This window comes from Acomys minous, assembly GCF_964271855.1.
Source record: "Acomys minous genome assembly, chromosome: 17".
Lineage (NCBI taxonomy): Eukaryota > Metazoa > Chordata > Mammalia > Rodentia > Muridae > Acomys > Acomys minous.
The window spans coordinates 50,743,256-50,770,903 of NC_140500.1; the positions used below are offsets into that span (position 1 = coordinate 50,743,256).

Consider the following 27,648-nt stretch of genomic DNA (forward strand, 5'->3'; position numbering starts at 1 on the left):
CCTGCTCGAGTTCATAAAGTTTTATAGTTTTGGGTTTTATGATTTGTTTGTAGTGTGTGCCATGTATGGTAAGAGGTAAAATGGATAGTTTTCAATGCATGCTTCACTTTTATAGCATCGATGGTTGGAAAGAGCATATTTTGCCATTTGCATTCATTCAAAATCATTGACTTTCTGTGATATCGAATTGCTGTTAAAGTTTCTTGAGCATTTTTAGATTGTTTATTATAGATGAGTTTTTCCATATAAGTTTGTGTCTTTAGCCAGAAACAGGGCAAGTATGTTTTTTAAAAGCATACAAATGGATATGTGATGATAGAACAAAGGGCCTCCAGTTCAATTACATGCCACTTTAGAGCTGAGCTGTCACCCTTGGAAGTACTAGCCACAATCAAGTTTGAGGAATACTGGGGGGGTGACTCTTCCTCAAATAGGAAATGTTTTTGTTGATGACTATTAAGATGTGTGTTCCATTTGAATTATGACTAAAATATCTTAGCTCACTGACTCATAACAAAACTTATTCGAAAAGTAAATTCTTCAATATTATCCTAACTGGAATTAAGAAAGTAATTCTGTTTTTCTAGAAAACATTAAAATTAATGAGAGACTCTTTACAAAGAAGCAGATATGTTTGGACAAATGGGTGTTCTTATGTTCCTTGGGACTGACTTTCTATATGTAATCCTGCTGGAATAGCTCTCCTAGGCACTGAATGAAGAACCCAGGTGAGTGACGTGATGCAAAGTGCAACAGTTGCTTCTTATTTGTACTTTGAGAGCAATTAACATTTCCTCTAGATTTAGTATAGAAAATGCCCAGTCAAGATTCTAATCAAGGTTTACTAAGTGCTAGGCATTTTTTCAGAGCTGATAATTGAAATAGCAAATAGCGCGCGCGTGCGCGCGCGCGCACACACACACACACACACACACACACACACACACACACCCTAAGAGCAAAGATTTCTCTACAAATAATTTCATAATCATCTCCACCTACCCCCCCCCAGAAAGATCCCAATTTACTTTCTACTGAGGCCACTTCTTATGCTTTTAGGTAGTAGTTGTAATGTGTGGGTACTTTTTACAAGAAAGTACCCACAACCCACAGCAGCCACATAACCTCCAACCTTTCTAGGATGTAATGTATCCTATTGCTGGTAGGCAGCACCTGTTGGGTGGGTGCTTCTTCCATCGAGCTTTATGTCCACTTTCTTGCCTGCTTTCTACTTTGTTTTTCAATCCTTTGATCGATTACTGGCCTGAGTGTCAATGTCCACTATCTATATCAATTACCAATTTCTCTATCCTTACTCGATCTCATACAGGTCCGGAAACTCTTCCCCCTTAAGCAGTTTTGGTATAAGGAAAAGACTCTGTTCCAACATTCCAGTCCTGAAAGGTGACTCTCTTTCTGAGATTTTCAATGTTTTTCACAGGCACAGCCACCCCCAGAAAGGCTGCAAAGGGAGGATGGAGGAAATCCTCAAAAATGTGTTTGGGCACACACTTGAGTCTCCTTTTTTGACTTACAATTGGTGGGCTAAGTGAAGACTAGTACGGACTCATGGAATTTTCAGATCCCTTAAGCATCGCCCAGATGGCTTCAAGTCGTCTTTGAAGCGTTCTTATTTTACAGTGTGTGTTTTTCCTTAGAGAAGGAGGAAAACAGAGTGGGTCTGGGTAAAGGAGTACATGAGGCAAGGTCAACTCCTTTTTATTGTCGTTTCTCTATATCCCAGTCATTCTGTTAGTCACTAGCACTTTGGCCTGCAAAAAAAAATTAATAATAAAGGGGATGTACATAATTATTTCTTACAAATGAGAAATAGGATCTTTTTGGTAGGCACTTAGTTTTCCCAAAACAGAATCAAGATCCCGTTCTGACTGATACCAAGAGAAGTTTTCTATAGCACAGCTTGTTATTATTAGTGTTGGAGGAAAAATCATGAACATAAAAATAGGTATCATTTTCCCTCATATGTTCAGTTTTGTAGCTAAGCAAACTGAGCTTAACAAAGCACTGGATTTGCCTCAAACTATCCAAGTATCAATGTGAATGAGAACTCCAGTTCTTTGAATTTTATTTATTACACACACACACACACACACACACACACACACACACACACACACCTTATCCTTGGTTTGGATAAGATTATTCAATTAACACTCAAAGGATCAACCATTCCAAAGGATTCTAGGGGCAGAGTGGTAACAGTAGCATTGAAAAGATACTTGATTTCATTTTAGCCAACAAATATTTATTTTACTATTAATGTATTATCTGCTCTGCCTCTTGGCCACCCAGATATTCCAAATAAACCAGATGAGAATAAATGATAAGATTCTCTTTTAAGCTTAAGGGGAGTGTTTTAGTCTGTGTAGATTAACTATGACATCAAGAAAATGTGCAGATGGGCAGCAGGTGAAAATGCAGGAGAAAATGTCTCTTTTATCAAAATATCTGCTTAAGATTGTTATTTGAAAAAAATATATAGACTAATTAGAGGAGGCACATAGTCATGGAAGGCAGGCGTGTTTCAGTCACTCTCCCTGCAAATGCAATTACATCCAATTCTCAAGAGTCTAACTAACAGGAGGGTGTAGTGCTTGGCTAACAAGGGCAGCTAATCGCGGTAACTTCTTTTCAACATTTCCCTCAGCTAAACTTATTCAGCAGAGTTGCTGCAAAGACTAAGACTTGCTGGCTCTGGTTGCCTTCCTCCCCTCCCCACGCCCACCAGCCCTCAGCCAGCCTCCTTCACCCTTTGATGGAGTAGTTAAAAATCCACGAAGTAGCCAAAAACCGTAGGAGGAGAAAAAAGAAAGAAAAGTCAGCCAAAACCTAGGAAAAAATGCAAGCTATTTTTATGTATGTAAAATGGAAATGAACACATTGTTTTAGATCAGTATTCTGATCATACATGCATGTACAACAAACACTTCTCAAATACAATTTATTAGCACCCTATATATAAGTAAAAACCAAGTCCAAGTTTGTTTTAAAATATTACAAAATATAGATATGGTTGGCATTTTCTTTGATCTTCATTCTAAAATTTAGACTAGTTTTTTTTTTAAAAAGAGGAACTCTGCCATCTTGACCCCTGCTTATTACACCAAAATTTCCAGTTTTGATGTTTGCATAGAAATTTAGTCAAAGAAAATGACTATGTTCTTTTCTTGTACAGTAGTAATTGACTTCTTACGAAGCACAGCAGTGCACAGATCCAACCACAATGACCAGCTCGTTGCCTTAGCTGGAAGTGTTGCCAACAGATGTTTTCAGTTGTGCAGAGAGACACCCAGAACAGCCTCCTTCTCCTAGAGTCAAGTAGATCCAAGGACTGACCCAGTTTCAGATGATGCCCATGCACTAGCTCCCCAAGTTCATTGCCATCCTATCCAAGACTTGCTGGGATGGTCTAAGCAGCCACAACTACTCAAAAGGACCTACTTAGCTTCAGAGCACCCTGTGGGGCATCTGAGCCTGCTGTTGACTCTATATCACAGTCCTGTCAATCTACTAAATCCTACCTCTTCAGATGTTGGCCTTAAGAATATTCATAGTAAACACCCTGAAAAATTTCTTCTCATAACCCACTTTCTAAGGGACTTATCCTCTGTGTCATCCAGTCCAGCTCCTTTTAAGACCTATTTATTAAGAAACACAGATACATCTTTTTTAATATAGTTCTGTTTATGTCAGAATTTGGTGATTAATCTGTTTTTCTTTCTCCCTGAACCGGTATTGAGACTACATTATGATTGATTATGGCCAAGTGACCAAGTTCTGTTCAGTGGATTGTGGAGAAGAAATAGGTGACACTTTCTGGCCTGGTCAACTGAATACGAACGAAGGCTCTAGCCTCCCTTTTCATACCTTGTTCAGCATTTTGAATAAAGGGATCTAGAAGAGGAAGTTTTCCAGGTCTGGGGGATAGCAGAGGTAGAAGATGAAAGAAAGGTGGATCACTGAGTAACCAGGACACAGTCTGACTCTCCTGAATTATTTAAAGGTGTTTATGATAGAAAGTAGCCTTATTTGATTAATTATTTCTGTATTGCATATTCTAGCCAACTTCTACTATCCCCTTAGAAGTTAAACAACTCACTGCTTCCTGTACATTACATGACACACATTCTTGGATACTTTATGTTGCCTCCTTGGTTACAGTGCTTTTCTCTACTGTAAATTCAGAAGTGAAACTGCTGTCTTGAGATGTCCTAGCTTTAAAATCCAATATGTATTTTCACACGATTTCCCAAAGGAATGATACCAACTTATATTTTCTCTAGCAGTGTAGTAGAACACCTTTCTCTTGTATTTTACACATATGGCATATGCAAAGCACAGAGCCAAGCACTTTACCTACATGAACATATTTCAGCCTTATGATGTGTCAATTTCTATTGTTTAGCTCTGTTTTCCAGATGAGTAAACTGAGGTCAAGTCAATTTAATGTATAACTGAAATAGCTAAGATATATACTGAGGCTTAGGGCTAGCTCTCTTTTTAGTTTTGCAATATTGCTAACGAGTAAAATGCATTTAGGGTCCAAGACTGTCAGATACATTGTTAATTTGAATTATGCCATACCTCATTTTATGGGGCTAGCAGGTTTATGAATATGTGTATTTCTTATGAATACCCAAGGTATATTTTCATGGCAGAATCACATGCAGAAAGGTTAAACCATTTCTCCTAGATTTAAAAAAAAAAAAACCAAGTCATTGAAATCTGTTAAAGGTTTAAACAAAACTAGTTAAAAAACAACCGGCAATAAATGCTGCATTTGGGAATCTGTTGTCAAAGCAGCTGTCACTTGGCCACATCACATCTCTCTCAGTGTTTCTCCCTGAACTTCCTTTGTCCTCTTTCACACTGAACAGCATACAGGGGAGGGATGTGTGGGTCTCAAACAAGATGGAATTTGCCCCAGATGTTTTCAAAGGTTACACTAGAAACTGAAAGGTTCAAAGAAGGTTGCTGCGAAAACTGTCTTTGATAGCTCCGTACTCTGTCATGTGTCTGTTCCAAGAACCACGATGTGGGTAAGATGAAGGATGACACACGACACAGAAAAAAATTTTAGGCTGATACACCAGGCACAAAAGCATATTTGACTTCTCAAATGTCTCCCATTTTTGTGGTTTTGAGGCTTGCAGTAGAATTCAAACCTCTTTTGGTAGAAGCTTGTGTTATCTTGACAAACTATGACTTCCTATGTCAGGCAAAGGAGGTTTTGATTTTCTTGTTAAATGAGGGTAATTTGGTGAAATAGACTTTACCAACTCTAAGTGAATTAAGATTATTTTTGTTAGTATATACAAGGACCAGTACACATGGGAATGAAACATAGGCAGTGATCCTTTTTGGAGGTTGCCTTTGATTTGTAGTTTCAGAAAATTCAGAATTCTGCCTTCAAACTTGGTAAGAGGGCAAGAGGGCACAGAAACAAAACAAAACAAAACGCAACACAGGGGGCTCAATGGCCATATCATTGTTAGTCGGCGGACTTAAATTCATTCTCAGGCATCCAAGCTATTATCCTCTTTCGGGGATGATATGTAATTATTCATTAGGTCAACAGTTATTGTGTTGACTTCATGAAAAAGTTACAAATTTGCTCATCAGTGGAATGAAGAGGTTTGAAATGCATCAGTAAGCTCAATTTATAAGCAAGTCTCTATAAACTAGACCATTGCACATAAGATCATATGTGGACCATATCAGTCAAGAATGAAAGGGGACCTGTGCAGAAAAGGTTCTCCAGACACACACATGTGAAGGGGCACGGACTCCACTAACTTCCCATGAGAACCGAAGACAGAGAAGGGCTGGGGCCACTTGGAGTTTGTGGCTAGAGCATCCTACAAAAATCATTCGAGATACTATTGAGGGTAGCATGGTCTAGATGGTCCTAGGCAATGGAATGGCACTGGAGAGTTTTAAACAAAGAAGCCACTTGGTCTGGTTCACTTTTCAGAAACCATATTCTAACTGTACGTCATGCACCATGGTTAGAGGAAGAAATGAAAGAGAAAGAGTGAGGAGAAAGCAGGGGGGAAAGCATTCTTTAAAAAAGCAATAATGGCAAGAAAGAAAAGCAGAATGTGTTCATTCATCTGTCCTTTTGTCATTGGTTGAAGTCTTTTGAAACTCTGTCCAAACTGACATGAATGTGCAATGTTTGAATCCATGTGGCATGGATCCCATTAAGTATGTTTGGCAAATTACAGGCAGACTGGAAGGAAATTTTTTAAAGTTGTGAATTTCTCAAGGCCGCAAGAATCCAAAGTATCTGTGTCTGTGATTATACCAATGTGCAAAGTATTTGAGCATCTGAGGTTTGGCCAGTGATTGTATGTGATGTTGAAGGTCATCATGATAAGGAGCTCCTCTGAGGCGTTAGGAGTGTTAGGAGATGCTCTTGGCCTTGGGCAAGTTACTTTTTAATGAAGAAAGCAGGGAGTATCGGGTGTGATGGGCTTCTGATCGTTCTGTGCTTATGTTCATAGACTGTATGAAAAAAGGGAGGCATGCTGCCTGTTGCCCGGTGATTGTGTTAGAAGGGTTAAAGTCCCTTTGTGGAAAAGCTCTGTTGGAGATTTTTGACTGGCTGTCATATATTCGACTGCTTATAGATGCCATCCATCCACATGGAAACACCGGCAGAGCTGTGTCAGGATGACTTCTCCTTTAAGTATTTCACCGTCCACCATAGAAACCCAATCCCAATCTCAAGTTAGCAAATGGTTAAATCAATGGACCAAGATAGTTGTAATGTATACATTTATACATGAATACATATGGAACAAGAGCAACTAAAGGAGAAAAGGCCATGATTTTGAAAGAGAGTCGGCTGGATGGGAGATAATAAGACAGGAAGAAGGTCTGGGGGAAGAGATGATTGATGTAAATAGAGGACGCGTATAAGAAATTCTCAAAACAGATGCAAAATAAGGAAGTCACAATGTTATATTCTTGTGATGCAAAAACTATCACCAACAATAAGTTTGGCTAGAGCTGAGGGGATAACTCATTTAGGAAAAATTCTAACTCCAGCATCCAGATGTGGCAGCCTGACAATTCCAGCATTGGTGAGACAAAAACTGATTGACTGATCACTGGAGTATGGGTTAGGTTAGCTCCAAGCCAACGCTAAATCCTTTCTCAGAAAATGAAACGAAGCAGCAGAAGGAGTGACGACAGAGACACAACACACAAAACTGTCCTCTGGTCTCAACGATCATGTGTACACATTATATATATGTGTACCCTGACATGTACTTGTACACACATGTATACATATACAAAATAAGTTTGTTTAATTTATCTCCTTTAGTTGTGGTTTGGGTCTTTCATTCAGCTGCAGTCATTGACTGAGCATCTGTTGATCAAAGCGCTGCTTATGGCAGCATCCATATTGGACAGATCATTGAGGTGAGTAACTCCTAAGGAGCTGAACATCTTTAATCTTTAAAATGGCATCTCTCCCTTCTCCTCTTCTCCCTCCTACCCTCCCCTTTCATCTTCCCCACCCCCACTTCTCATGTATAGATAAGAGAACAATTTCCATGGGTCAGTCCCACCATGGGTCTTGGGGCCAGTTCAGGTCTTTGGGCTCGGCAGCGAGCTCCTTTACCTCTTGAGCCATCTCGCTGGTCTAGGTCTAGGCATCGTACTTAATAAGTAACAACAGCAAATAACTTTGATAAACTTCTCCTCAGACACTGCACTCTGCATTCTCTGTGACGTTTTCTGTTCCCAAGGGAGAAAAACAAAAGAAATTGCTGTTCAACGGGTTTATGTGTTGGAATTTTTTGCTGTCTCACTGAAAAAGTAAAAATCCTACAGTGTGTGTGTGTGTGTGTGTGTGTGTGTGTGTGTGTTGAGTTATAATCATTTTATGTGAATTTTTGTAAAATTATTAAATATTTGCAAGAATGGCATTAAAACTCACTCTCATTTGCATTTACTTTCGTTCCTTTCTTTGCATCATCTTTGATGTTGATTTAGTCTAGTGAGGCTAGTCTAGACACTAGCTGCAGACTGCATGCCACTCTAGGGAACTTCTGGTTGTCTCTTCAGTTTTCTTGGGAGAATGGTGAAAATATCTTCCCACTGTAAGATGGAAATAACATGGAAAGACATAACATAGAACTTTCTGTCCTCCATGCTGAGCCTCTTACAGTTTATGTAAGCATGTATGTTCTAGGGAACAGTTTTCAGTCTGAGGCAACTGGGACTCCCAGAGGGTGAATGCAATGTCTAGACATTTTTTTTTATTGCAATGGAAAGGATGGAAATGTAGGTAGAGACCAAAGTTGTGACTAAAGTTCCAAAATTGTATGTGACATCCCCCTCCCTCTGCAACAAGACATTATTTGATCCAAAATATAGTAGTGGTGTCACTAGCTATTTGAGTGTGTCCCCTTTCCTCCTCATGGCTGTGTGTGGAAGGCTCGCCCCTGCCATTCTGTGATGCTATTAGAAGGTTCTAGAACACTTAGGAAGTAGAGTCTAGTGGGAAGAAGTTAGGTTACAGGGGAGGACTGGGACTCTAAATCTTCATCTATCTTTTTGCTTCCTGGCTGTCATCAGGGGAGCAGTGTCACTCACTGCGATGCCATGCCTCAGTGCAGACTCCAAAGCAAGATGACCAACCCAAACTGAAGCACCCAAAATCACTCTTTCCACATGAAAGAAACTAGACACAAAGCATGGCCATTGTATGACTTTGCATATAAAAAGGACCCAGAATAGACAAATCCCTAGTGGTAGACGCCATTCTGAGGATTGATCTCAAGGGGAGGTGTTACAGGGTGGGTACTGATGATATGGAGTTTTGGTCTGAGATAATTAAAACATTCTACAGATGAATGGTAGTGAGGGCTCTTCAGCAACAATGTCCTTATGCCCCCGAGTGTACACTAAAAAAGATGCCTCATATGCTTTGTTCCATATACTCTACCACAGGAAAATATTTTAAAGTAACTATACTAATAAGATTATTTTTAAAATGCTTATGCTCAAAAAACACGCATTGTGTAATTCATTAAATATACATCATATACCATCCTAATCATTTTAGAAAGCTTAATTAATTTAATCCTCGAAATAATTAACTTAATGCTTGCCTTAACTAATTGGCTCTTACGGATTCAAAATACTCTTGTAGACCATTATTTCTAGGCAGCATAAGGTAACCCGAGCTTACACAGCTAGGAAGAGGTAGAACTGATATTAAAACATAGGTATCTACTTCTGTTTTTAAAAATACACACATTATTTATTTTTAAAGGTACTTTCAAATTGTCACACATGATTATCCACTGCAAAATCTGACATGGCATGAATAAAGATTGTGGGTGAACTGTGGGTGAACTGAAGATCGTTATAGGCCAAGAGGGGTTCCAGTTGCTTATAAACCTCAATCACATTCTGTCAGTCGTAGAACAGGAAGGAGCTGCAATGTAGGCCACAACTCCTTTTTGCCGTCTTCTTCAGCTTCACCAATGGTGCCAGTCACATATTGACCAATAACATTGGAGGCCTCTGCTTTCTTTGTTCTGGCTTTAAACTCCACGGGAAACACTCTGGTGTGGATCAGAGTCACCTCTGCAAGGCATATAGTGTATCCAACACCATCCCTGCTCTGATGCGAATAACCTGCCTGACTTGGCAGAGCACACAGAGTTGCAGTGTGCTCCAAAGCAGTGGCAGTTATGGTGACACAGATCCTGGCAGGTCTCTATTCTGTATAACAACATTGCTAAGCAATGACTTGTTGAAGACCTTATTTCTCTTCTTGTTTACATGAAAACCAAGCAATGTTCTAACCTCTTCTCTATTTGATCTGTAAACCTGGACCATCTGAAGGAACAAAGTAGTTTTTGTTTGTTTGTTTTTCATTTTTTTAAAGAAGAAATTTCAAGTGTTTTTCTTCATATCCTGGGGCATCAAGACCATCCAACATTCTCAAACAGATGATTTTGCACTTGGGTCATCACAAATGTCAGAAAATGCAACAAAATTATCAATTGAAGACATCCTATGGCTCTTGAATATTCAGTGGCTATAGGCATGAGGGTTGGGTAGGGGTCTTAGACCATGTAGACTTCTCTGAGTGGAATCCTACCACCTCCCAGGCTGGACAGGAAGCAAAGGTACAATGTCTAACGCTTCCTCTGTGTCCCTTCGCCAGTGGCCTGACATCCGAAGCACCACACGTGGTTTATGACACCTGGGATGCCTTTGAGTATCGTGAGGGGGATCTTATGCCTCCGTGTGTACAGGTGTGTACAGGTGTGTACAGTGTGGGCAGCAGTCTGATGAGGGTTCCTTTGTTGCACTGTTCCCTGATGAAATCTGAGATGTTCTGTCTTACTGTGTGAGTATGCCTTTAAGGCTCTGTGGCATCTGCTCTCTGAGGAGGTCTCCTCATCGCTGGAGCTCTGCATCACTGCAGACACTGTCACAGTCCTCCCGTTTACACAGGACTGCCACTCGCCACGGTTGTTGGATGAAGCTCTTTGGGAAATTAAACTGCCAATACTGACTGGCTCAACAGCTGTGGCAACACTCTTATCTGGAGAAGCCAGGATTTTCATGAATGCATACAGGTTAAAATAAAGTCTAGCCATCTTGGCATTATCTTCTGGAATGCTGTGTGCCAATGTGGACCGAAACCACCACCCCTCCCTATGTCGGGTTACCCCGTATAGCTCATACACAGTTTTGAATGCCAGGCCATCATCCCTGAGAGTTTCTTCTATGCCTTTGGCTAGAATGACTAGATTCAAACTCACAAAGGCAAGGTTTCTAGAAATTTCCACTCTAAGATGTTGAACAGGGCAAGGTGGCTAGAGCCATGGCTCGGGGCGTCTGAGGGCCAGGCACACAGGAAGCTTGCTGACCTGCCTTAACAATTCTGGAAGTGGGTGGGCAGGGTTAGGCACTGTTCACTCCATCACTGCCTCTGTACATGTACCTTACATAGACATCATGTTTTCACTCTTTAGTCCAGACCTTAGAAGAATATTATTTTATGCCTCTTGAAAGTAATTGTGAAAGAAATCCCATTCCCTCGACATAGGAGTGAAAACTGAAGCACTGACGGGTGGACTGGCTTGCTCATGCCCCATCTGTAACAGAGCTGCGATTCCAACCCAATTTGAAGTCAGACTCTTAATCTAAATTCCATCCCAAATAGCCCAAGTGCTGCCTATCAAAGATACACTTTTTTCACATTTAAAATTTTTTGATCTGCCGATTCATCTTATTTTATCAATATAGTACTCCCTCAAACACTTAAATATTAGTATGATTGATATCATCAGAGAGCTCAGGAAGCAGAGGCTTCAGAGCTTAGAAGATAGTATAGGTGTGTGGAATTGTATGAGAGTTTAGAATAGGGTATAGGTGTGTGGAATTGTATGTTTGCTTTAAAGTAGTGACTAGCCCTTGGGTGCTAGGTGCAAGAGGACAGAACCCAGGTGATAAGAATGGTTGTGTGCTGGAGAGACGCTTTCTCCAGTGAGGTGCTTCTGAGAACAGAAATCTGAGGCCATGCTAAGATTAGATCATATGCCAACTGTGTACACATAAATACTCATTAGATGCATGTGATACGCCTAGATGAGAATGTGCCTCTGTAATCGTAGAGAGTGTAAATCTTCCTACAGTCCCTGCAGTCACTGTTCCCCTGGCCCAGTGCTGCGCTTTCTCTCTTCTTAAGCTTATCTTTGCTCCACTACTGAGTCCCTGAAACCTGTGTGAGCTCTGGGTCTTTACACACGCATTCTTGGTTTGCCTCTTTAAGAGGGTCACAATTGTCCTCAGATTACAGAAAACATGCAGGACAACCTAGAGCCAAGTAACGGGCTCTAAAGCCTGTATCCTTGACTTGTGCCAATCCTAAAGATGCCCTGGAAAGAAGAATGAATCAGATTTGCTTTGCTGTGTGAGCTCTCTAACAACCTCAACACCCTAGGCATCATGGGGAAGAGGAAGGTTTTCCTAGAGCAAAATGACCTTTTACTAAAATCAAGAGGTCCCAGTATCTAGACTAGAAAGAATAAAAGATCTGAATGCAGCAAAGGGAATAGGAAAAGAGGTTGCTAGAAGCCTCCCTCCTCCCTCCCTCCCTCCCTCCTTTCCTTCTTTTCTCTTTATCCTCCTCTTCGCTCCTTATTTTTCTTCTCCTACCCCCAACCCCATAGAGAATATCCTTCAGGAACTCACAACTAGACTTCAACATTTTTACTTAAGAGAATAATTGGGTGTTTTTAAAACTATAATGTTTTATAAAATGCTGGTAGTAGAGGCACTGACTTCCCAAGGACAGTTACTTTTAGTGGTACTAGGAATCACACCTGGGACCTGGCCTCTGCTGAGCAACTCTTCTACATGGAGCTACATCCCTAGCTTAAAATACACCAAATTTTTCAAACCATTGCCGACACTATATATCCAAAGCACAACTGAGATTTCAAGGCTGACCTCCCTGCTCTGTTTCTGCAGAGAGCTTCGAATTATCGCCATCATCTAATATTCATGCTATAAAAACTCCTAAAAAATGCTGCTTCCTAAATAAATGTCAAGAGTCTAGATGGCATTCAGCGAATGATTCCAAGAAGAGTGCAAACAGTGTTTCCTTAATTAAAAGCAAGCAAAAAAAAAATGATAGCTAATTAAATGTCATCATGTGAGAGGGAGTGAGTGGGAGAAGGAAAGAACTTCATGTCAGAGAATGGGGTGCATTCTGAGATGAGCCCACATGTCAGAAACCTGCCCCAACTGCTGGAAAGCCAGTTCCAACGCTGCCCACACACTCAAATACTGCCCAAATCTGTGTTGCCAGAGAAAAGGCCTGCAGTACCCATCTATCATCCGTCCACCTATTCCTCCCTCCCTCCCTAGTTCCCTAGTGAGATGACATCTCACTATGTAGGCCAGGTTGGCCTGGAATTCATGGTCCTCTTACCTCCAGTTGCTGGAATTATAGGTCTGTGCCACCATGCTCCGTGTTAGCATCCTTTGGAAACCATAGTACGTGACTGTGAGTCTACATCTCATTATCAAAATAATGGCAAACTGTGCTGGGCCACTGTGTCTTCTGTGCTGAGGACCTGCAAAGTGCATTACTGCGTATCGTTACCAGATGAGCTTTGTGTAGTGCACCAACACAGCCCACCAAATCTGTTTTTTGTAAAAACTAGAAATTGGTATTTTGTGTTTCCTCCAAAGCATGCCTCCATATCAGAAGAGAATTTGAGACATTGCTGAGGACCTTTGGAGAACACTACCTTCATTCCTATTTTGAACCAGAACTGCTGTTTCACATGAAGTAATGTGAAATAAGGAATGCAGGCAGTACCACAATCTTTTTAGCAGTCCAAAGCTGCCAAGCATTAGCATGAGCACTGGGTCTCCATTATCAGTGCTTTGTTTATAGCTGCCGCCAGGCACTTCCATGGCCAGGAGAGCTAAAAAACAAACGGATTTGCATGGGATTGTGTAAATGTCCTGCCAGGAATGAAGACACTCTAAAAGTTTCTTCTCTAAGAGTTTTTGGCTCTCCCACTGTTGAAACAATGGTTCCCCCAAGGAATTAGAACTCCCCTAAGTCTCATGCTGTGAAGAGGAAACCTCATGCCAGGCAGAAGAGAGGCTTGTCTTCTGGAAAGGGACTTCGCACAGTTCTGACAGCTGGTCCAGCCACCTTACAAGACAGAATGAAGCTGAGACATGGGTGGATGGCTGGGTCAGTGATGGGCAGGGTCACACCCTGACCAGAACTTATCGGTTGTGCACACCTCTAGTGTTCGATTTAAACCCAAATCTCATGTCAGGATCCTAAAGATCAACTCGCTGGTGGTGGGAGAGCCACTGGGCCTCTTTGCTTCCCTGCATAATGTGGGTGCATTGGACAAGCCCTTCCCTCTCATTTTCACTCCTGTGTCTTTAGCATAGTGTGGCTGAGCCTAGCTCATTAGGGTTGCCTAGGCTGAGACCCTAAGAGCTCTAACAGTAGGCTACAATTCTCCCTCCTGACCTAAATTTGCTCTAAGCCACATGCATGGAACACCACCTGCCTGGAGATCCCCTTTGCTGTTATTGTGTGTACTTTGTGCCTTGTTCCATATCATCCCTCCTCAGGACATTTCTCCCCAGGTTGAAAACACACATCCTACTTCCAGGCATCTGTTTCAGGTTTCCTGGATGGCCCAGTAATGTGTTTGTTTAACTCACTTAGCATTAGGCTATAGATTTTGCCAGTGGCCTTTGGCACACCGGCCTCGGGATGTTTGTTTTTGTAAGTTCTGCCTTATCTTACTTCCTCTGGAAAAGCCTCACTTTTCACAGCTTGGCTGAAGCTGGAGCCAGCAACTTTCTAAGCCCTGCCTCGAGAGCTTGCCCAACTGTGAGAACAAATGCTCTGCAGTTTGAAAATCATAAGCCTTGTAGTGTTCCAGCGGCAGGTGAGATGAGCAACCCAAGAGTGTAGCTGGGAACACAGAGGACTGCATTAGCAGCAGTCTGTTTCTGCCTGCGACTTGGTGGTTGAAGGTCAGAAATTCTCATATACATGGGACGCACTTGGGTAGCTTGTTAAACTTCAGGTTTCCAGCCCATATACCCTGAGAGTCCAACTTAAAACACCTGGAGGGGCCTGAACCAATTATTAATTCATTCATAATTGTTTTATTCCTCCTGGGCACTCATCTAAGTGACCCTGACACGTTGTCTTTGATATTGTTTTTCAAAAGCTTCCCACGACAAAGGAAAACAGTTTTTGATTGTGAAGACAATGGGCCTAGAAATTATAGGCAACATGCATAGGGACTGAAATATGAACAACAGAAAGAAATTGCCTTCATCTGCCATTTCTGATGATCTGGAGTGCATGCTTCTTCTTGGCCTGGTGATGTCTTGAGCATCTTTCAGCCGGCTCCACTCTTCAGGGAGGAGAGCTTCTAGATGCCTAGGTTAACCCATACCATAGTGGTGGTTAATTCTCTCCATATCCTCCTCAGGTCTTTTTGCTGATTTCTAACTTGAAGTCTATCTTCCTGGTAGAAACTGAATTCCATTAAGGGATGGGATCTTGCTGCCCATGCCTGTCCTTATTCCTGGCCTTCATAAGATGAAGCTGGTATAGAACCTTTGTAGATAAAGAGTTTTTAGGTTGTACTTTTTAGAAAGTCATCAGTGCTCTTCAGCTTTGGAAAGAGAAGTATAGAGACTCTGACTTACCTAAAACAGTAGGTTCATTGAAATGGACAGCTTGGATATCCTTGCAATGAACTTGTTGACTCTTAGATTTTCTTCCCGAAAACCAAAAAAAGTTTTCTGGAACATTTAAAGGAAACATTGCGCCACTTATTAAAGAAGGGCAAAACCCATAATGGCTGTAAAGAGTTAGACAAATCACACAAGAAAAATTCAGATAACAACATCAGTTTTTATTAGTTTTTCATGAAACACCCAAAGGGTCTATCTAAATGATGCATTGCTACAGCCAACAGGGCCTCTCAGGGGTGGGACGAAGAATTAGTGGGGTACAGATAAACTTATTTTATTGACCAATCTTTGAAGATTTTCTGTGTTTCAATTCTTTACCCTTCCTCACATGTAGAAATTTTAGATCTGTGTTCATATCCCACAGAGAAAAAGTGATTCACTGGGTGGTTGAATTAAACGCTATGTCAGACCTGTTCTGAAATCTTGGAGAAACAGCGAAATTCACACATCATTTCCAATGTAGAAAAGCTGAGCTGAAGTTTTTCTCTCTCTTGTCTTTCTATTTCTGGTTCTCTCCCCAAACAGAAAGCCACTTTTATATGCTTTGACACATGTTTCTTGTGAGGAAAGAAACTTTCCAAGTACAAGGACTCTCAGGAAACAAATGCAAAGTTCTGTTTCTTTTGGCGTGTAGTCATTCGAATTTTGTTCGTCTGGCTGAAGTTTACATTGCTGTTATATAGAGAGGAACCTGGGTAAAAGTGAGAGAGGCTATGTGATCCTTCACCCTGTGCTTTTAAGCAGCTTAGTCCTTACTGTAATTTAATCCACAGGACAGACCCTCAGACAGAACGCTTATTCTTCATTCTGTGTAAAGAAAATCAGTAGAATGCCCTAAAGCCTTTCAGGTCGATATTAATAAGTATGTGAAAGTGCACACAAATACACCTCCATTCTTTGTTTATTTTCCGAAGTCATGGGGATGCCATATTTAAGGGTTTCTACAGATTTCTGTTTATTTCTTTGAACCTATTTGCTTTCTTTCTTTCTTTCAGGAAAGAAAACACACTAGAAAGGAAGAAACATTTTTATTCTCTGGCCAACTGCTGACAGCTCCAACTCCAGACTGCCTTAGAGTTGTGTGAGGTTATTTTGCAGAAGTCAGGAACTTGGCCATTTTGATTAAAGGCCCTATGCTCTTTTTTGTTTCGGCTTTATCGGGCTTGCCACTAATAAGGGCAAATCCAGTGTAGGCTTCCCATACTATCAGATGGGAAAGTGCAGGGCATTATGTAGGGCCAATTTTTAAAAATTAATTCATTCATTTATCCGCTTTACATCCCAACTGTAGCCCTCTCCTCCTTTTCTCACAGTCTCACTCTTTTTCCCTCTCTCTTCCCCACTTCCCTATTTCACAGAAAAGACAAGTCCCATCCACCCCAGCTCATCAGATCGCATCAAGACTGAGCACTTCCTCTTCCCCTGTAGCCTGTGGCCTGGTGAGGCAGCCCCATGGGGGGTTGGAGGGGGGAGTGATCTTTCCAAGACTTTTAACACAAAGGCATGTTGGATTTTGTCAAAAGCTTTCTCTGCACCTAATGAGATGAACATGTGTTTTTTTTTCCTTTCAGTTTGTTTATATATGGTGGATTAAGTTGATGGATCTTTCTATAATGACACACCCCTGAATACTTGGGATAAAGCCTACTTGCCTACTTGATCATGGTAGATGATATTTTTTGATGTGTTCTTGGATTCAGTTTGCAAGTATTTTGCTGAGTAATTTTGCACCAATGTTCATAAGGGAAATTGGTCTGAAATTCTCTTTCATTGTTAGGTCTTTGTGTGGATTAGGTATCAAGGTGACTGTTGCCTCATAAAATGAGTTTTGCAATATTCCTTCTGTTTCTATTTTGTGGAACATTTTGAGTATTGGTATTAGCTCTTCTTTGAAAGACTTGTAGAAATTTTTACTGATACCATCTGATCCTGTGTTTGTTTGTTTGTTTGTTTTTGGATTGGAGGCTTTTAATGACTACTTCCATTTACATTTCTTTAGAGGTTATAGGACTATTTAACTTGTTTTCCTGATCTTGATTTAATTTTGATAAGTGGAATCTGAAATTCTCTTTCTTTGTTAGGTTTTTGTGTGGATTTGGTATCAAAGTGACTGTTGCCTCATAAAATGAGTTTTGCAATGTTCCTTCTGTTTCTATTTTGTGGAACATTTTGAGTATTGGTATTAGCTCTTCTTTGAAAGACTTGTAGAATTTTTACTGACACCATCTGATCCTGTGTTTTTTGTTTGTTTGTTTGTTTGTTTTTTGTTTTTGGATTGGAGGCTTTTAACGACTATTTCTATTTACATTTCTTTAGAGGTTATAGGACTATTTAACTTGTTTTCCTGATCTTAATTTAATTTTGATAAGTGGAATCTATCAAGAATTTTTCATTTCATTTAGACTTTCCAATTTTGTAGCATACAGGCTTTTGAAGTAAGATCTAATGATTCATTGGGTTTCCTTAGTGTCTGTTATTATATCTCTCTTTTCATATCTGAATTTGTTTGTTTAGATACTGTCTTTCTGCCTTTTAGTTAGTTTAGCTAAGAGTTTGTCTGTCTTGATTTTCTTGAAGAACCCTCTCTTGGTTTCATTGATTCTTTGTATTGTTGTCTTTGTTTCTAATTTATTGATATCAGGCCTGAGTTTGATTATTTCCTGCTGTCTACTCGTCTTAGTATGTTTGCTTCTTTTATTTCTAAGGCTTTCAGGTGAGCTGTTAAGTTGGTAGTATGTGATCTCTTCAATTTTTTTTTTAATGAAAGCACTTAGTGTTATGAACTTTCTTCTTAGCACTGCGTTCATTGTGTCCCATAAGTTTTGGTATGCTGTGCCTTAATTTTCATTGAATTTTAGGAAGTCTTTAATTTCTTCCCTTACTCGATGATCATTGAGTAGGTTGTTGGTCATTTTCCATGATTGTGTAGTTTTTTTTTTTTGTTATTTCTGTTGTTGAAGTCCAGCTTTAATCTATAGTGATCTGATGAAGTACAATGGGTTAGTTCAATTTTCTTGTATCCATTGAGGTAGAACCATGGATGTGGAAGCTGGGACCCTGTGCCTGGTATTCAGGAGTTGTTTTCTGGGAGGGAGGAGGATGTCTGGGGTCCAGGTGCTGGAGCTGTGTGTTTCGCTGGAACTCTGGAGTTTCGTTCAAGTAAGCCGAAGGTGCTGAGTGCCTGTGTGTGTGTCTCTTGGACCTGGAAGCTGTCTCAAGGGGGCCTGGAACTTTGTGTATCTAGCTCCTGGGATGTTTACTCTTATCTGAGAAACACAGAAATTGGTGTTTTGGAGTCAGAAGCCAGGTCACTTGCTTGGTCCATAATCTCTGATCTTTTGCTACTCAGATATGGTATGTAAGCACTGCCGTCTTGGGGAAAAATGACAATTAAAAAAAAAATCATATCTTCAAAAAAGTTTACCAGGGAGAACATTCCACTCTTCCCTAAATGGGTACAGCAGCAAGAAGATGATTTCATGGTAGCCATTAGCAGGGTGTATTCCTCAGGTGATAGTGCCAAGTCAGAGTGTCATGCTATTTTTTGCTTTGTGGAAGACACAATATGTATTACTCAGTTCTGAAATAACACATGTTTTATTTAAATTATCTCTCTCCAAACTCATTGACATCTATGGGTCTGCCCATATACTTTCCAGAATATCTCTTACTAATTACGAGCCTCCACTGAAATGTCATGTCTAAACTCACCAGCTCCTTCCTCACTCACCTTTAGTCTTTGTTTGTTGTGGATATTAACTGTGGTAGTCCTCCAAATGCCAGCCATTTACAAGTCGTACCACACACAGAGGGTATAATAGCCACTTGCTTATTTCACACACTATAATAGTTACTTAACTTACCCCTTTCTACTTTATGTCTTTATTTTGTATTGCCTTATTTTCCTGGTCTTCCACAAAACAAAAAACCCTCTGTCAAATTCTAAAAATTTGTGACATTATTTGCTTTTAGAAGTTTTGGCTTAGAAGTGGGGCCACTTTTTCTAGAGCCAAGAGAATCTATCACACGTGGAAAACCTGTATACACAGTTTACCAATCAGGAAATTCCACTCCAAGGAGTTGACAGGTGTGTAAAAGTGACCTCAGTTCATCTGGTGGAATTATCTAGGCTGCCCAAGGGGTCTTTTCTACTATCCCATTGCTTGCTGTGTGCCTGTGCCAAATATCTACTGTGAAGTCAGGCATGAGCAATGGGTTGGAATCTTCTGGTCTATTGCCCACTCCACCTGAAACTGTTTACAAAGTACCAATGGGAATGGCTACCTCTTTGCTGGCATGTGTCAAATACATTTCATCTTTCCCATCTTGGTCTCTATTAGAGGCAGAAAACAAGAGCGAGGAGGTTTGCGGAAATATCAGTCCATTCTCTGAAATGGTTGGAGGATTTTTCACATCTTTTTGATTAGGATCAAACTATTCTTGCCCTCCCCACCTGTGTGTGTGTGTGTGTGTGTGTGTGTGTGTGTGTGTGCGCGCGCGCGCGCGCGCGCACATGCACATGCATGATGTGTGTGTACAGGTGCACATGTGTGTATAGGTGAAAAGACATTCTCAATTACTATTCCTTAGATGTTTTATTTTTTAAAAATTTTTGATAAGATTTCTCACTGTCTCGGAACTTTCCAAGTAGGTTAGTCTGACTGGCTAGTGTGAAGGGCAACTTGTTCTTTGGGTAACTCCTCCTATTTGCCCCTGTGTCACTCCTGATATGTCTCCAAGCCAACAGCTGGATCTGATTTTCAATGCCAGAGCTGCAAATGCTAGAGACAAACATAGCCAGGTGGGTGGCCACTAGCAGGGAAAAGTCATACTCAGATGGGCTCATGGGTATTGGTAGGATTCCAGGTGTTTTCCAAGTACATTTTTAGACTCTGCTTCTTGCTCTACTTTTAAAACTCTTGGCTTCTTCTTTGTTATTATTGTTTCCAATCAAAATGTTTGTCCTCTTTTCATTTCCATCAAAAGTAATCCATACTCATTGGCCTGAATTAATCTACAGATGAGCAAAACAAAACAAAACACAGAGTCACCAAATAGCACCATCATGTAAATAGTCTTTGTCAGCACTATGCTTCTCCTAGTCTTTCCATGTAAAAGTGTTCATAGTTACTTTAAAACATGGGGACATCTGTGCATAACGTATTATAAACATCTCTCACTTGCTTATGCATATTGACTAATCTTAGAGGCTGAGGAATGCTCTTTGGTGCTATCAAATCTAGAACCTGGCTTCTGGTCTATGATACTTTATGTGGTAATATATGATATAGTTGGTTCATTTTCTTTGGTAACATGGCAGGCAGTGGTCTAGTGCCTGAGGTTTTCCTCCCATGATATGACAAGGTTATAGTTAATAAAACAAAATCTTTACACTCACACCCTTAGGTTTGTGAGTGTTTCTATGTCTTTATTCCCTTTGAAATATCAAAAGCACAGAATGTTGTCGTTTGACCCTGAAGTGTTTCTCACAGGCTTGTGTCTTAAGTGTGTCTTCCTTAGTAAGTGTCAACACAGAAGAATGTGGACCCTTCAGCAAGGCCTGACTTGATGAAGCAGGTAATTAGGAGTGGGCCTTTAAAGGGTACACCCTGGTCCCTAGTTATGGAACACTTTGCCTTTGCCATGGTGTAAGGAGTATCTGCCATACTATTGTCATGAACTCTGCTGTGCATTTTCTGCTATGTTGGACTGAGATCCTCAGAACCCATAGACCAAATTAAAACCTTTTCCCAAGTCGGCCAAGTATTGCAGCTCCCAGTGATGCAACATATAGCATCCAGTGGTGGTATGTGTGCTTTTAACACACATCATCTCACATGACAGGGCAAAGTCAAAAGTCAGACATGCTGTCTTATGTGCCAGTGCCTTGGTTCTGTCTAGAATAGGACCTGTCATGTGTGATGAGATTTTGATGCATTTCCGACTCTGGATCTGCAGATTGTGGATCCTCTGCTTGTATAAGGATGTTCTGTTATTACAATAATATTCACAACATCTGTTCCTTCCCCTACCCAACTGCTATTACCCCTGTCATAAGCAAACACCCATAACTGTACAGGGTACTACATGGTATATATGTATGGTATATGAATATGGTATATGAAGTAATATACTGGGTGAAGTAATATTGTATATAAAGTAATATTCTGAGTTGAATTTGTTACACTGGTCTATTGGCCTTTTTCTATCCCATAGTTAATTTTACCTTAGTTAGTGTTGATATCTGGTCCTCAGTGTCTCTTATTTGCCCTTTGTAAGTCTCTCTATACAGAACTGATTTATTGGGTTCTAAAAATGAAAGGATGGATTTTATTAGAAAAGAAGCTGTATTTTCAACGTTACTAAGACCTCCAGAGCACTTTTTTATTCTTCATAATGGTTAGTGACAATATTTTAAGTTATTCAGATGTTTTTAACTCTTGGTTATATTTATCCTTACATATTTTCACTCTATTGTGAATGATATCTTCTTAATTTTTTATTTCTGATTTCTAGTTTACAGTAATACAGTTGGGTTTATAGACTGATTTTATATCCACTAAGTTATATAATTAGGTAAATCAAAATGAAATATAGAATATTTTAGATTTTGTGAATATAAAGTCTTATCATTTAAATTTTTTCCCCTTCCTAAAGCTTATGCCTTTCATTTCTCTGGTTATTTCCTTGTACATCCTAGTTTTCTTCTTATAGCTGTGATCATCACCATGACTAAAAAACAGCCTGGACAGGAAAGGGTTTATTTGTCTTACTCTTCCAGATCACAGTCCACCATGGAGGAAAGTCAAGGTAGGAACTGAAGCAGAGACCATGGAGGAATGCTAGTTATCGGCTTGAGCCTTGTGACTCTCACAGCTTCCTTTTTCATACAATCCAGGATCACCTTCCCAGGTGCTCCCCAATGACCCCTCCCACATCAGTAATTAATAAGAAAATACCCTCACAGACTTGACTAGAGGCAACATGATTGAAATGGTTTCCCAATTGAGGTTATGTCTTAAAAGATGACTCTAGTTTGTGTCAAGTGGACAAAAACAAAACAAAACAAAACAAAATAAAAAAACCTAATCTGCACATTGATTACCTCACTGAATGGAACTTTGGGGAAGGTACCAGAATTGGTGCATCAATTCTTCCACATTCAATAAATTAAAATAAGCCATAGGCCAGCTAAGAGTCAGTCAAGAGGGTGTCAAGTAAGTCTATGGTGCCGGATTTTATCTTTGAAGCGAATGACATGTATTAATGTGGCTAATTATATCACTTTTATTCTCAAATGTCCACTTGTTCCTTGGATAACTGCAATACACTCAACTTTGTTGTGAGAAAACATCTTCTGTATGTCTGGTGTGTTTGTGGAAGTGCACATTTTTGTGAATGCACATGTTACGCATGTGCATGTAGAAATCAGAAGCCAAACTTGGACGTTGTTCCTCAGAAGCCTTCAGACCTCTTGCTTTTATGACACAGAGGCTCTCATTGCCCTGGACATTAGGGGGTAAGCCAGTCTGGCTGGCCAGTGAGTTCCAGAGATCTGCCTGTCTCTCCAACACTGGAACTACAAGTGTGCCCCACCATACCCTACGTTTTCACATGTGTTCTGGGGGCCGAACTCAGATCTTCAGGTACAAACAGCAAGCACTTTACTAACTTTGCTATCCCCAAGCCATAACAAATTATTTTAAAGTCTAGGGTATTATTTGTTTGGCTCATTTGTCACTTTCCTTCTGTAATACACCTTTTAAATGGTGAGCTCTCTTTACCTTAAAAAGAATTCAATATCACCCTTATATGGGAGTAGTTGAGGCACTACACCCTCCCCTTGCCCTATGTACTTCCTAAGACTGGAATTCCTTGATCTTTCAGCCCCACTGAGCCAATTCCTCTGCTCTTAGCCTGGCGGAACCGTAGAATCTATGATTTCACTCAGTGAGTCATCTTGTTCCATGTGGATGGTGCCACCTTCACACAAAAGCATTCATCACACCCAGCAGTGGCAATGAAATGAGCCGCCCAGAAAGCCTCCTCTCCTATACAACCATACAATAGCTGCATTGGAAGGACTCTGACAGCAACTTCCTTATGCTGCTCGGCAAACACGGGGTGACTCAGTGCCTCCCACAGGGAGGGAGAAGCTTCTTTTCAATAATCACTAAGCTCTCTGTCTTTTCTTTCACTTACTCATTTGCTGATCCTAACTTCCGTTAATTTTAGGAAAAGATCAGAATACCACCATGAGGTTATTAGAATACCATTTGGTTATTGCCACAATAGATGCTGTTTGAAATATAATTTAATATATGCCGGACACTGCTCTGCATATGATGGGGGGCTAAAAACTCACAAAACTGGAACACCATTTCTCCATTTGCAAGGTGACTCCTACTGATGAGTTTCATGTCAGCTTGACACAAGATGAAGTGATCTGAGAGGAGGGAACCTCAATTAAGTAAATGCCTCCATAAGATCAGCAAGTCTATAGGGCATTTTCTTAATTAGTGAATGATGTGGGGGGGGGGGACCCAGCCCATCATGGGTGGTGGTGCCATCCCTGGATGGATGCTCCTGGGTTCTATAAGAAATCGGGCTGAGCAAGCCATGAGGAACAAGCCAGTAAGCAACTCTCCTCCATGGCCTCTGCATCAGCTCCTGCCTCCAGGTTCCTGCCCTGTTTGAGTTCCTGCTCTGACTTCCTTTGATGATTGTCTTAGTCAATGCTCTATTGCTATGAAAGAACAGCAAGACTGCACGAACTCTTATAAATAAGCGCACTTAACTGGGGCTTACTTACAGGTTTCAGAAGTTTGGTCCATTGTCAGCATAGCAGGGAGCATGGTGGCGTGTGGGCTGACATGGTACAGGAGAGATAGCAGGCAAGAGAGAGAGAGACAGAGAGAGACAAAGAGAAAGAGAGAGGGAGAGAGAGAGAGAGAGAGAGAGAGAGAGAGAGAGAGAGAGAGAGAGAGAGGTGGAGAGAGACAGAAAGACAGAGGAGAGAGAGCCTGGGCCTTGTTTGAACATTTGAAAGCTCAAAGCCCACTTCTAGTCACACGCTTTTTACAAGGACATGGCTACTCCAGCAAAGCCATACCTCCTAAATCCCGTCAGTAGTGCCATTCTCTAAGGATCAAGATTTCAAATATATGAGCCCATGGGGACCATTTCTGTTGAAACCACTACGATAATGAACACCGATATGGAAGTGTAATCCAAATAAACCTTTTCCTTCCCAACTTGCTTTTTGGTCATGGTTTTATCGCAGCAATAGAACCCTAATTAAGGCCCTCTTCCTCTTGTGCCTGTAGGGTACTGGAACTGCTTAGAGCAGGAAGATAAGCAGAAAGTAATGTCGAACGTATTTGTGGGCCCAGGCCATAATAGACTTAAATTTCTACTTCCTTTCTCTTAGAATCCTCATCCAAGTGGGAAGTTCAACAACTCAAAACATCCCACGCTTTGGGAAAGACCACCTTAGCCAAGGAGAGTAGACAGACCTAATTAACCGTCACTCCCCTGCTCCAGCCATCCCAGCCCCGCTACCAGGCTTTCTTTGGGGGAAGCCCTCAGAGAGTTCAGCTTCACTGCCACCTGACTACGCCCTGGGAAGGAGTCAGGGAGCCCAGCACTTATGATCCTGCCTGTCAATGCACAGAAAGGAACAAGCTCATGATAAAGGTCTTCCTTAGCAACTGTGGGCTGACTTAATGGGAAACAAGATAGAGTTTCATCTTATTTAAAGTTTATTAAATCTCTTGGAGGCAGATACTACCACAATGCTTATTTTACAGATCACCAAGGAGAAATGACATGTTTGCTCAAATCTAATCTGGCCAGGTATAGCAGAGAGGGAAGCCACCTCCATGGCTTCACCACATGTTTTGATCTTTCTTTTTCTTTGTTGGAACAGAAAGCGTATGTTCTGTGCTAATAGGCTCTTTCAGCCCAATAAAGAAAAACAACAGAAGGGAAAATAAGTGAGGCAGTGTCTGGTGAACAGAGTTGATTGATTGTGTCTTACCTGAAACTTTGTCCTGAGAAGGTGAGGAAGACCTCTGACAAGTCACAGACCCAGGAGGCAGGAGGGGAATTTCTTGGGCCACGCTAGTCCCCTGTGTTCCAGGTACTTTTCCTTGAAGACCTTGATTTTCCCGTAGTCAGTGGGAATTTGATGCTTAAGATAAGTATCAGCAATTAATTCTCTTTAGATCAGATATTTGGGGGCTTCTTCTGTGACTCTGGAGTTTGGCTGAATCCACCAAATAAAGAAACTCAGTGTTAGGGGCAGGGAATGGGGGGCTGAGTCAAGAGAATTCCCTTGAAGGAGAGCTAGACTAGCCTTGTTGCCAAGTTCCAGCCTAGTGACACTTGCCTTCCTCTTAAAAATGGATACTAACAGAGAAATAATACCCAAGGTTATCCTCTGACTCTCACAAGGCACATGCACACACACACACAAATACGCATACTTTCACACATACACACAAGAAAAAACTGCAAAGGGCCCAAGAAATAAGGGTTTCAGCTTCAGTATCTCCTGAATAGCCGCTTTCAACTGGGGTGCATAGAGCAATCATCAGGGAACTCTGAGTAATCTGGACACCTGAGCTGCGTCCCCACCACATGAGGATTGCTGGGGAATCTGTACTTTCTTGTGCACCTCCCAGGTGATTGCAGTGGGCAGGTGAGCTTGAGGGTTGCTCCCTCACACCGTGAAGCCGACTTAGAAGGAAGGGCTAAAGGCACCCATGCCTTCCTAGCCCATGATTTTCTAGCCCTCCTCCTCCTCCTTCTTTTGTTTCCCTTATTATTTGGTTCCTGAACTTTATTCATTTATTGGCTTATTCATTCCAGTGTTTGATGGTTATTGACTGGGCAGGTAGCCTGTACCAGTTTAGTGTCAATTGATACCTGCTGACAGAAAATGTAGAAGTATTTAAATTGTTGATGGACAAAGACAAGTTGGATTTTGGTTGCATTGTGTTTGAGGTGCAGTATTCATAGCATAGAGATGCTTGAGATTTGAGCTGAAGGTTAGAGCAGATGAAAACCTGACAGTGCACAGGATTGGTTTAGGTAACCTTGGTTGTAGACCTCTCTTGTAGGGAAAGATTTCTCACTGTGAGTAGGGGTTATGTTATAGTGTAAAACGATGAGAGAGAGAGAGAGAGAGAGAGAGAGAGAGAGAGAGAGAGAGAGAGAGAGAGAGAGAGGTGATGCACTGCACACAACTCTACCCCTTCCCAAGGCAATTCTTATGTGGCCCCAAGGGAAACTATCAATTTTGCTTCCCATATAAAACTAAAGTGAAATATAAAATTGGAAAGCACTGTTTTAGAACATGGGCCAGTGCTTATGGGAATGGCATGGTCTTTTGGGCAGACATTTTCCCAGGGTTAAGCTTATTTTAAAAGTTATCTCTTCCTGTATCCTTTTTCACGGCCTATAAAGACTTACCCAATGTGGTCCTTGACTCTTGCCAGGGCCTCATTTCCTTCCACGGGTGTCCCTGCTTCACTTTTCTCTAGACACCCTGAGCTTTGAATGCACATGGTGGCTCCTTCCTTCTTTCCTTCCTCCTCTTTTTTATTTTTGGTGGTGCTGGTGTGTGTGTGTGTGTGTGTGTGTGTGTGTGTGTGTGTGTTCTCTGATATGTTCATGTATGCAATGTATGTCATGTATTTATACCAATGTACATATTCATGCAAAGGTCAGACACTGGTGTTCAGTGTCTTCTAAGCTCACTATCCATCTTGTACACTGAGACAGTGGTCCTCAGTTGAACCCGGAACTCACCAGTTCAGCTAATTTCATTATCTATCTTGCTCTAGGTTTCCCCTGCCTCAGCCTTCCAAGTACTGGGCTTACAGGTGGGCTACCACATCTACCCAGCATGTACACAGGTGCTGGGGATATGAACTCCAGCCCTCATACGTTCATAGTGTTCATCTTACCCCCCGAGCCATCTCCCCAGTCCAACATTTGCTTTTGATCTTCCCACAGGCCTTCCCAGGTGCCTCTGGCTCAAAGTCAAGAATGAACCCAAAACAGAGCTATCATCTTCTCAAAAAGGCTATGTCTACACACAAAAGTCACACCTGACTTCCCTTTGTAAAAGCATCTATTGTCTCTAATACTTTTAAAAAATTGTTATACTGTTACCTCTACAAAGTCATGACTTTTGGAATCCTAATTCCTGGAAACTAACTAGTGCATAGGATCCCAGTAACCAGCTTGTCTCTGGCTCCCCTGCCGATGCACCCCTGTTCATCTCAGTTGAGAGAGATCCTTACCTGTTACTAAAACTGGATG

General features: G+C 41.1%; 1 long non-coding RNA gene across 8 annotated transcripts in view; it reads right to left on the bottom strand.

The window, feature by feature from the left end:
* LOC311588692 overlaps positions 1 to 27,648 on the bottom strand; it is a 413,254-nt gene that overhangs the window by 82,365 nt on the left and 303,241 nt on the right. For 6 of the 8 annotated variants that reach the window (XR_014776300.1, XR_014776301.1, XR_014776302.1 and 3 more), the window contains one exon: positions 15,459 to 20,332. The exons of the other annotated variants lie outside the window; for them this stretch is intronic. This is a non-coding gene — a long non-coding RNA (uncharacterized lncRNA). Of the gene's footprint in view, positions 1 to 15,458; positions 20,333 to 27,648 lie in introns of those variants that run through there. 8 annotated transcript variants of the gene reach the window in all.